Genomic DNA, 9,433 nt, shown 5'->3' on the forward strand with positions numbered 1-9,433 from the left:
GCGCATTATTTAGTTATGCCTGCATTGAACTGTTTAGTAGCATAAGAGCATGTATGTTTAAAATCCAGTCAAGCAAAACAACAGCAAAATATCGAATACTTCAAAAATACAGTTTATTCCTGAAACAATGGAGTCTGATATACAAACAAACACACAAACAAATAAAACAAACAGACATTGACTTGTTTCAAACAAGCTGAAATTTGACAAAAATTGTCCGTATTTTTTTTTTGTACTGCAACAATTACCTAAGTGTAAAGGACTTTTACCAGCGAGCAAATCATTTTTAAAATAAGAACAATTGACGTCATTTTAACTTACTGAGTTCATAAGTTGTTTTGTACTTTCCGCTTTGCCCGCTATGAAATCGATTAAGATCAATTCTATGCGAACAAACTGATATTGAGCGATCAAATCTTCAACTCAAGCATATCAGTTGTAAAATATCAGAAACACAAACAGGCCACACACGACGGCTCTACTCGATCGAATATTGCCCGTGATGACACTGCATATCACTGAGCAGGCAAGCAAGGAACTTAAAAAACGATAGGTGTGTGTATATGTATTTAAACAAACCATGGAATCTGATAGAAGATATTGATAGCTTTCACTCAAGTTCCTCGACACTAGCTTTTTGTTGTTAACCACTCTTCATTAATCGGCAAACAATCAGTTTGTGGCATTGTGGCTTTTGCATTAAAAATCTGTCAGTCAAATGTTTCTCTGCACAAAATTCTTTGCTAATAAGGTGAATTCGGAGTTTCTTTTCAATCATCTACACGGATTTCATTAAATCGTCAAGAAAACTTAAGTTAAATTCAACAGGTTCAAAGTCCTCTTCCATTTGGTCTTCAACGCAATCAGCCAACCAAGGCATACTTGACAAAGGTAAATCAGGGAGAAAAGTTGGCCTGGACATTTTTCTAACAAGATCTTTTTTTAGCTGCTTAAAAGTTGTCGTCTCTTCTGTTTCTCTGTACGTTCTAGCGGGTGCGCTAACTCTTCGTCTTCTGGGTTGTTTCTTAGTGTCTCTTTTAATCGCTTTGTCGTTGTAACCGAAGCCGATATCAACCTCGTCAATGTCGACCTTCTCTTCGTCCAAGGACTGCAGAGAAGGTGTTGCTGACAAAGCTGGAGCAGCGAATAAGGAAAATTTCCTTCTCATTTTCTTTTTCGGTTGCTTAGGAGTTTTCGTGTCTGAGGTTCCAAAAGCAGGAGCACTGATTCGTCTTCTTCTAAGCTGGATATCAACACCTTCTCTTTGCCTTTCTGCACTGACTTCTTGAATAACTTTGTCCTGGTAACCCAAACTGATATCATCTTTATCAATGTTGACCTCCTCTTCGTCCAAGGACTGCAGCGAAGGTGTTGCTGACAAAGATGGAGCAGTGAATACGGAAAATTTCCTTTTTATTTTCTTCTTCGGCTGCTTAAAAGTTGTCGTTTTTGAGGTTCCTATAACAGGGGCACTGATTCTTCTTCTTCTAGGCTGAATATCTTCATCCTCTATTTGCGTTTCTGCACTATCTTCCTCAATCACTTTATCCTGGCAGCCCAAGCCGATGCTAACCTTATCAATGTTGACTTCCTCTTCGTCCAAGGACTGCAGCGAAGGCATGGCTGACAAAACTGGCGCAGCGAATACGGAAAATGTCATCTCCTTTTTCGGTTGCTCAAGAGTTGTCGTTTCTGAGGTTCCTATAACAGGAGCACTGATCCGTCTTCTAAGCTGCATATTAACACCTTCTCTTTGCTTATCTGCCCTGACTTCTTGAACAACTTTGTCGTTGATACTCAAGCCGATATCAACCTCATCGTTGTTGACTTTCTCTTCGTCCAAAGACTGCAACGAAGGTGTTGCTGACAAAGCTGGAGCAGTGAATACGGAAAATTTCCTTCCCATTTTCTTTTTCGGTTGCTTAAGAGTTGTCGTTTCAGAGGTTCCTCTCACAGGAGCACTGATCAGTCCTCTAGGCTTGACATCTTCATCTTCTTTTAGCTTTTCTGCACTGACTTCTTCAATCCCTTTGTCCTGGCAACCCAAGCTGACATCAGCCTTATCAATGTTAACCTCCTCTTCCTCCAGGGACTGCAGCGAAGGCATGGCTGTCAAAGCTGGAGCAGAGATGACGGACATTTTTCTTTCCATTTCCTTTTTCGGTTGCATAACAGTTGTCGTTTCTGAGGTTCCTCCAACAGGAGCACCGATCAGTCCTCTAGGCTTAACATCTTCATCCTCTCTTTTCATTTCTTCACTTACTTCTTCAATTATTTTACCCTGGCAACCCAAGCTGACATCAACCTGTTCAGTGCTGACCTTTTCTTCTTCCAAGGACTGCAACACAGGCATGGTCGACAAATCTGAAGCAGCTATTTCAGAAAATCTTCTTTCCATTTTTATATTCGATTGGTTGAAAGTTCTTGTTCTTTCTTGAGTTGCTCCTACCGTTGTATACCAAATAGCTGGAACGCTGGCCTTTCGGCATCTCGGCTTTTTAGTATCTTCATTGACCACCTGTAGGTTCTGCAAGATCTCAGTAAGAGCTTGAGTCATGGCGTCTTCAAACTTCACCCCGTTTTTGCAACTGCTTTGAATTCGACTTATCATTGTTAATAAAGAAGCAGCTGAGAAAAATACTATTAAACACAACCGTGATGTCCGTAATGTTTGCTAAACTGTGCCTGACTCAGCTCTAAAAGTTCCTTTACCTAACAGCCAATTATATAATTCACTGCACATTGATATTATAAATCAAACCCAGAGAAGATATTGTCCGTGCAAGAAGCTAATGTGACTGATATAGAGTTTCAAATATTTAAATTTATCTCACGTCATTCTTGTTTCTTCAAAGTACACCCTGTCCGAAACGCAAGCTCTCAAGCTTTAACTTTCACATGGTTCTGTCAACCCTTTTCAGATTAGCCTAACAGGTTTTGCAATTTTTCTGAAGAACTTATTATCAGAATTATTTTACTCGTTTACTCCATGAAGCGTGTAGTAAATACTGAGTCAGCTTGATACAAATATCGGTTCACTTGCAGAAAGAAATTATGTCTTTTCACAATTTACTTTTTCATGCAGAACAACCTACTAACATATGTAATGTGTTTTTAATAATGTCTTCCGATGTTGGTTACCATTTGAATGCCAGACTATAAATTAACTTGGTAGTCTTTGAAATATAGAAAGCTAGTGAAAAGACAACTATTTTGTCGCTTAACCATTTAATCGACGCTTCTACAATCTTAGAAATATAAATCCACAAGGGCCTACTTCAATTTTGGAATGAACTTACGTAAGATTTGTTTGACATAAGATTAATTTGAATAACAATGAAAACTCGTCATACAAAAAGTTATATTATTCATACGGATCTCTTTAATTTCTCAAAGCTTCGCACCACCATAACATTTCCCCGGCAGTTCAACATTATTTGGCTCAAAATAAGTTGTGTTTTTAATTCAATTTCCTGACATCCATTTCGTCACACGAAAATATTCGTAACAATTATCAAAATCACTTGCTTTAGTGCCCAAGTCATCCTCGGGCATAGCGATCTGGAAACTACCTGGCGTGGCGTCATTTTAAAGTCCGTTTACAACCTTGGTGAGTTCAACTGGAGCCGATAAAGCCCTTTATACTCTTTCTGATTCCCCAGTGCGAGCCTAACTGGCTGCAAGGTCATCTAGATTTTGTCGTTGCTTTTGTTAGCTACGTGTATGTGTCAAGCAAGGTTAAAGCAATTTTTAATATTTACATAAACAAATTAGCTCAACACAAAAGACCGAGAAATTAACAAGTCTGATAACGTAAAATTACTGATGTTAATTACAACAATTAACTCACAAACACACACCTACAGGTACTTAATTACTATTCTAAAAATACAATCAACCAACCCAATGTAAAAAAAACATGAAGGTAAAAGTCAACGAGTAAAGAAATAGCGAGGTCCCGTGTTGAAAACCAAGTAAAGAAGTTCGGACATTTCATTTTTTTTTTTTTCAAGTTTCCCAGAAGTTTTTCTTCTGTTGAAGACATGCTTCCTGGTGGCAAAAACATCCTTCGCTCTCTAACTTAAAATATTAATTTCAGTTGATTTTAGTGATTATCAAGTAACCTGGTAGTCTGAAAAAGAGAAAGTCAGTGAAAAGACATCTATTTTGTCGCTTAGCCATTTGATCGACGCTTCTAAAATCTTACAAATATAATCCCGCTAGAGGCTACTTTAATTTTGGAATGAAGTTACATAACATTTGTATGACATAATTAACATTAATTTGAATGACAATGAAATCTTGTCACAGAGTAAGTTCAATTATTCTTTACGGATCCCTTTAATTTCTGAAAGCTTCAAACCACCATAAAATTTTACTGGCAGTTCAAATGTTGTTGTTTATAGTGATCAATGCGCTTAGCTAGCCAATGGGTTTTAGTGCCCAGGTCATGCTCGGGCACAGTATTCTGGGAACTACCAGGCGTGGCGCCATGTTAAGGTCCGTTTACAACAGTGGTGGGTTCACTTGGAGTCGGCAAAGCTCTTTATAGTCTTTATAGTCTTTGTGATTGTTCAGTACTGTGAGTCTAACTGGGTGCAAGGTTATCTAGATTTTGTCGCTGCTTTTGTTATGTGTCAAGCAAGGCTAATTAAAGCAATTTTTAATATTTACATAAACAAATTAGCTCAACATGACGTAAAATTACTAAGGTACTTAATCACTGTTCTAAAAATACAATCAACCAACCCAATGTGCAAAAACGTAAATGTAAAAGTCAACGAGAAAAGAAATATCAAGGCCCTATTTTGAAAACTTAGTTAAGAACTTCGGACATTTCATCTCTTTTCAATTTCCTATACTGAAATGTTCTTCTTTCGTTGAAGACACACTTCATGGTTTTTGCACAAACGTCCTTCGCTATCTAGCTTAAAATAATTTGAGTTGATGCTGGTATGTCTTGGAATTTCGCGTAAGAATATTTGTAGAACACACACTGGCTCAAAATATGTTGACTTAGCGACGGTCTGGTGTGGTCATTAGCTCGTTTCAGTAGTAAAAGCTTCAACAGCAATTAAAGATTGCTGTTTTCCAACTGACTAATTCACACTTTAAATATTTCCCCGTCGTTTCAACATGAAATGTAAATTTAATACCAGTCACTTTAACATGTTTTAGCTCATTTCACTGAGTCGACGTATCTTTCAATCAAACCGGTTCAATTATTTGTACCCCCAAGAAGATTCCCTCTCGAGTGAACCGATCAGATTATCAACCCACATTTTGCGGTTATATCGCTCTCCATGGAATCGCTTGACGAAACAACCAGTGTGATGTAACAACATGCATAAGCATGGTTAGCCGATTTTTAATGTTTCGTATTCTAGCGTTTCCAAAGAGAAACTATCTTATTTCAACAGAGACGACGTCAACTCAAGATTACCATGTGTATTCCGGCACTCTGCGCTAGAACGGTCGCTTAATCCGCTGTACAAGTGCACGAGGATTTCAAAAGTCGCAGACGAATATAGCTCGTATTACAGTAGATAAGCATATATTGCAGTCTATATTAACCGAGGACAACAACTTGAACAACCTCGCAAATCAGTTTATGCCTGTATTTCAATAAACACAGGGGATATTTGTAGTCCTTAATAAAACATGCCGCCAGCTAGCAGGTCTTACACGATTTTCGCTAGTCCTCTGAACTCTGAACAACAATCCAGAAAATTTGTAATCAGTTTCATTGAGTTTGACTAGTTCAGCGAGAGTCTTTCAAGGATACGTGCTGCATGGAACTAAGTCGCCATACAATAACTGATCTTTCGCGGTTTCCACCATGACAAGAAGCTCTAAGTAATTTACGAATAATCCAAAGTTAAATTCAAATGATAACGTCTCGAGGAATTCAAAGTTTAGGCTAATTTCACCTGTCATTCATAAAGCGTCTTCTTCTTCACATTGCAAAACCCACAGCATGTTCGACGTTGATCTACTGAGCTCATTTTTCGGTAGCTGTAAAGTTGTTGTCGGTTTTCTAAGTACTGAAGAAGGAGCACTCCCTCGCCTTCGTTCAAGGAGCAGTTGATCTCTTTGTCTTTTAGTATCCTGTTTTATCTCCTTTAGATTCTGAAAGATTTCACTCAAAGCCTGGTTCATGACCTTCTCATAATTCACCCCTTGCTTGCTCTGCTTCGATGTCTCACCTTCACGGCTAGCCATGGCAAGCTTGAAACTAAACGGCAAAGCAAAAATCTCAGCCGAAATATTTTTGAACACTCTTCGGCATGACCTGTTGTGAACCTTGAACAAAATTACCGTCTGCTTGTTACATATTCTAATTCTTGAAGTCTGTTCGGTAGCCAATCGTAATGCGCGTTGCGTTTGAATCTATATGACAATCACGGTTTGTAACGTTTCGAGTTCTTTTTCTGGCAGGTACAGTTAAAAACCAAAACGGGGCTCAATTGATAACATGCCGCCGAGGAATGCTTTCGTTCTTATTCATCAAATGCAAGTAAACACTTGATAATCTTTTTGGTAGGCCTTCAGAATCTTTTTAACTTTGTAACTTCGTAATTTCGGAATTCATTTCATATAAAACGAGGGCGAATCGTTTTGCATTCGTTAAAACATGACATACATGTCACAACATTAGCTTCTAGAACGAAAACCATACGCGCAGAAGGAAAACGGAAAACGTGTTTGTCGTTTAACACGTTTGAGTAGTTTATTGACATTAACCTTTAAGCAGGCATTATTTACCAAGCTTGTGAATCACGCTCTTAATTTCAAAGCCAGTATCATTTTCTGCCAAACTTGAAAAGCAAACACCTTCTCCTTGCTTTTTGCTCAGTGACTATTGTGTATGTAAAGACGACGAAAATGAGTCAAACACATTTAACGACAGCAAGAAGAGCCGGCACGCAGCATATTCAGTCAAGCGAACTTGTGGCTAATTTAGCGTTATAAGCCACTCCCATCTGGCGACCAAATCTATAAACAAGGAGAATGTTCTAAATGGAGTCAATTTACCCCATATTTTGAGATCACGTACGACGAATCTGAATTTGTTGGGCAATGAATGCGAGATGCAAAGCACACAAACCAAACAACAATTCTAGTTACGAACAAGAGATGAAAAAGTCTTTTACCATGATTTTCTGCAACTTGCGTGCCAGCGCTCTGGAGAAAATTCGACGAACTAGACGGTTTTACGCGAGCCTGATACGATGAGAAAAATACTGAATGCTGAGAATTCAGAGCTGGTTTGTAACGAATTGCGCGTCGAGGCTATCCCGAAAAAAGTTCTACAGTAAACAAGAGACGACACGAATATGTGATGGTATGCAACAGGTTGTAGTCCACCAAGAGAAGGTTTGATCAGCAAGAAAACCAAACGATGGTCGAAGTAGCCACAGCAGATATAAACCTGGATCCATGGCTATTTTTGAGAAAGGAAATTCAGTGACAATCAGCGCGCTTTCTCAAATCCATCCTGTTGACACAACGTATGACAAACGTGCCTCCTCCTTCTATGCCCCGAAACTATGGAACAGTTTACCGGAAGAAATTAAATCATTGACAATAACTAGCAAACTAAGTGGCTTCCCTTTTTAAAAATGTCTATGTTTAATTTTATACTCCATATAATGCTATACAACCTTTCTATATTAGAGTCATTTTCAATATTTGTAATAAAGCTTGTAAGCACTTTGAGAATTTAATTAGAGGGCGCAAAACGGAAACTCATTGTTACTATTTAGATTTTAACTTGAACTGAAGAAAGCGATTTCTAAGAAGTCGTCGATCTTTGGAAAAAGTAATGGAAGTAACAAGTGTAATGTCTTGCCTGATTAGCTCACTCTACAACACAGGTTAGGAACTGATGGTAAGTTTTCTAAGATAAACGAAGTGTTAATGCCATAAAGTTGGCAATCAGAGTTTGTATGAATTTGAAATCCGATCAATTCAACAAATGACTACGCATTTCCTTCGAAAACTTACAATAAATTTTGAAACTTTACCTTGTGTTCTCTTCGTGTTTTCCACCAATCGCTTTTTGTAAGCAATTTGGACTATTTTTGCTAATGATAAGGTTAAGCCATGTGCTAGTCAGAGAGATGGGGCAGCAAGTTGTCGTACCTAGTTTTGGAAACCTCGCTGAAACCTCGCTGAAACACTATCTCTTCAAAAGCAATTTACAAATGTTTGAATTTTAAGCTTTGGCTTTGAATCGGCCATCGGATTGGGCGTGAATGAAAAATGTGGTTGGAGACCTTTAGTGGAATACTATCCACTTTTGTGTCGTTGGGGGTTGGAGAGTGGGGTGGGGGTAAAATTGAATTGAGTCGGGTTCTATACCTTTTAGAGAAGCTCTTTATATAATAGGTCTCTAAAATGTGTATGGGTCCTTGAACCTCTCTTTGCTCTACCTTGTCTAATACTATTGTTAAATACGGGAAAGAATTCAGTGATACGCTTTGGCTGCTTGTGCAGACGAAAATAAAGGTCTACCCATGGAACTCTCGATTACTACTTCGTGTGCAGACTGGTGATTTAATTCCGCGGAGAATGCGTGACAGTTTACTAGAGAATGGGTCTTTACACGTTTTGCCACAAAATCCTTTTCCGTGACGTCACTAGAACGAACGTGACTGCGACCTGGGGACTAGGTCATGTGGGAGTCACCCATTTGCGTTGTCTTTCTGATGTTGGACGCATAACGCTGAAATGCGGTTGACCGTGTCCGCGGGAACAGTTGGAATCTTCCGGCCCATTGAATTACGCTCAAGAAATAACCAGAAATTGCGACAATTGTCGCTAAAAAAAGAGAACAGATTTCATTCACTGATGCACGTTGTCCTTTAAAACATTTATTCACTCGGCTACCACCTTGGGTTTTTAGAGGGCCGGTTAAGTGTATGTATGCGTGTGGGAGCTCAATATCACAATATCAAGAGATTTTTGATTGCTCATGACAGCCATTTAGATACCAAGAAACGGTAGAGACTTGTTTGACATCACTACTTACGAAAATGAGTGATATGCCTTCAAGCCATCACTTTCCTTTATACAATTCGTTAGGTCCAGACTCCTTCGCGGTTTTAGGTTAGCCCCGGCGCGCAGGGCGACTCTGCCCTCCTCTTATGCCCACAGGCGAGTTTTGAACGGGCGGACAGTCTTTTCGTTCTGAGCTCGGCTTTCGCTTCCCAACTTGTAGGCAAGTCTAACAGCCGATGTTTCAGTATTTACGTATTCCAGAATTCGGTTGGACAAAAGGTAGTACAAGTGAGATAGCCAACGAGGTGCGTAGCATATTGGCTAGGAATCCATACGTATCCAAAAAAAAAAAAAAACAGGTGGAACAATGCTTATTTCTTGAACGTGACAATCACGAAATATCGTTAGGCATTCACCGGTAGGCTCTGCG

The sequence above is a fragment of the Orbicella franksi genome, chromosome 5 (genome assembly GCF_964199315.1).
Source record: "Orbicella franksi chromosome 5, jaOrbFran1.1, whole genome shotgun sequence".
Lineage (NCBI taxonomy): Eukaryota > Metazoa > Cnidaria > Anthozoa > Scleractinia > Merulinidae > Orbicella > Orbicella franksi.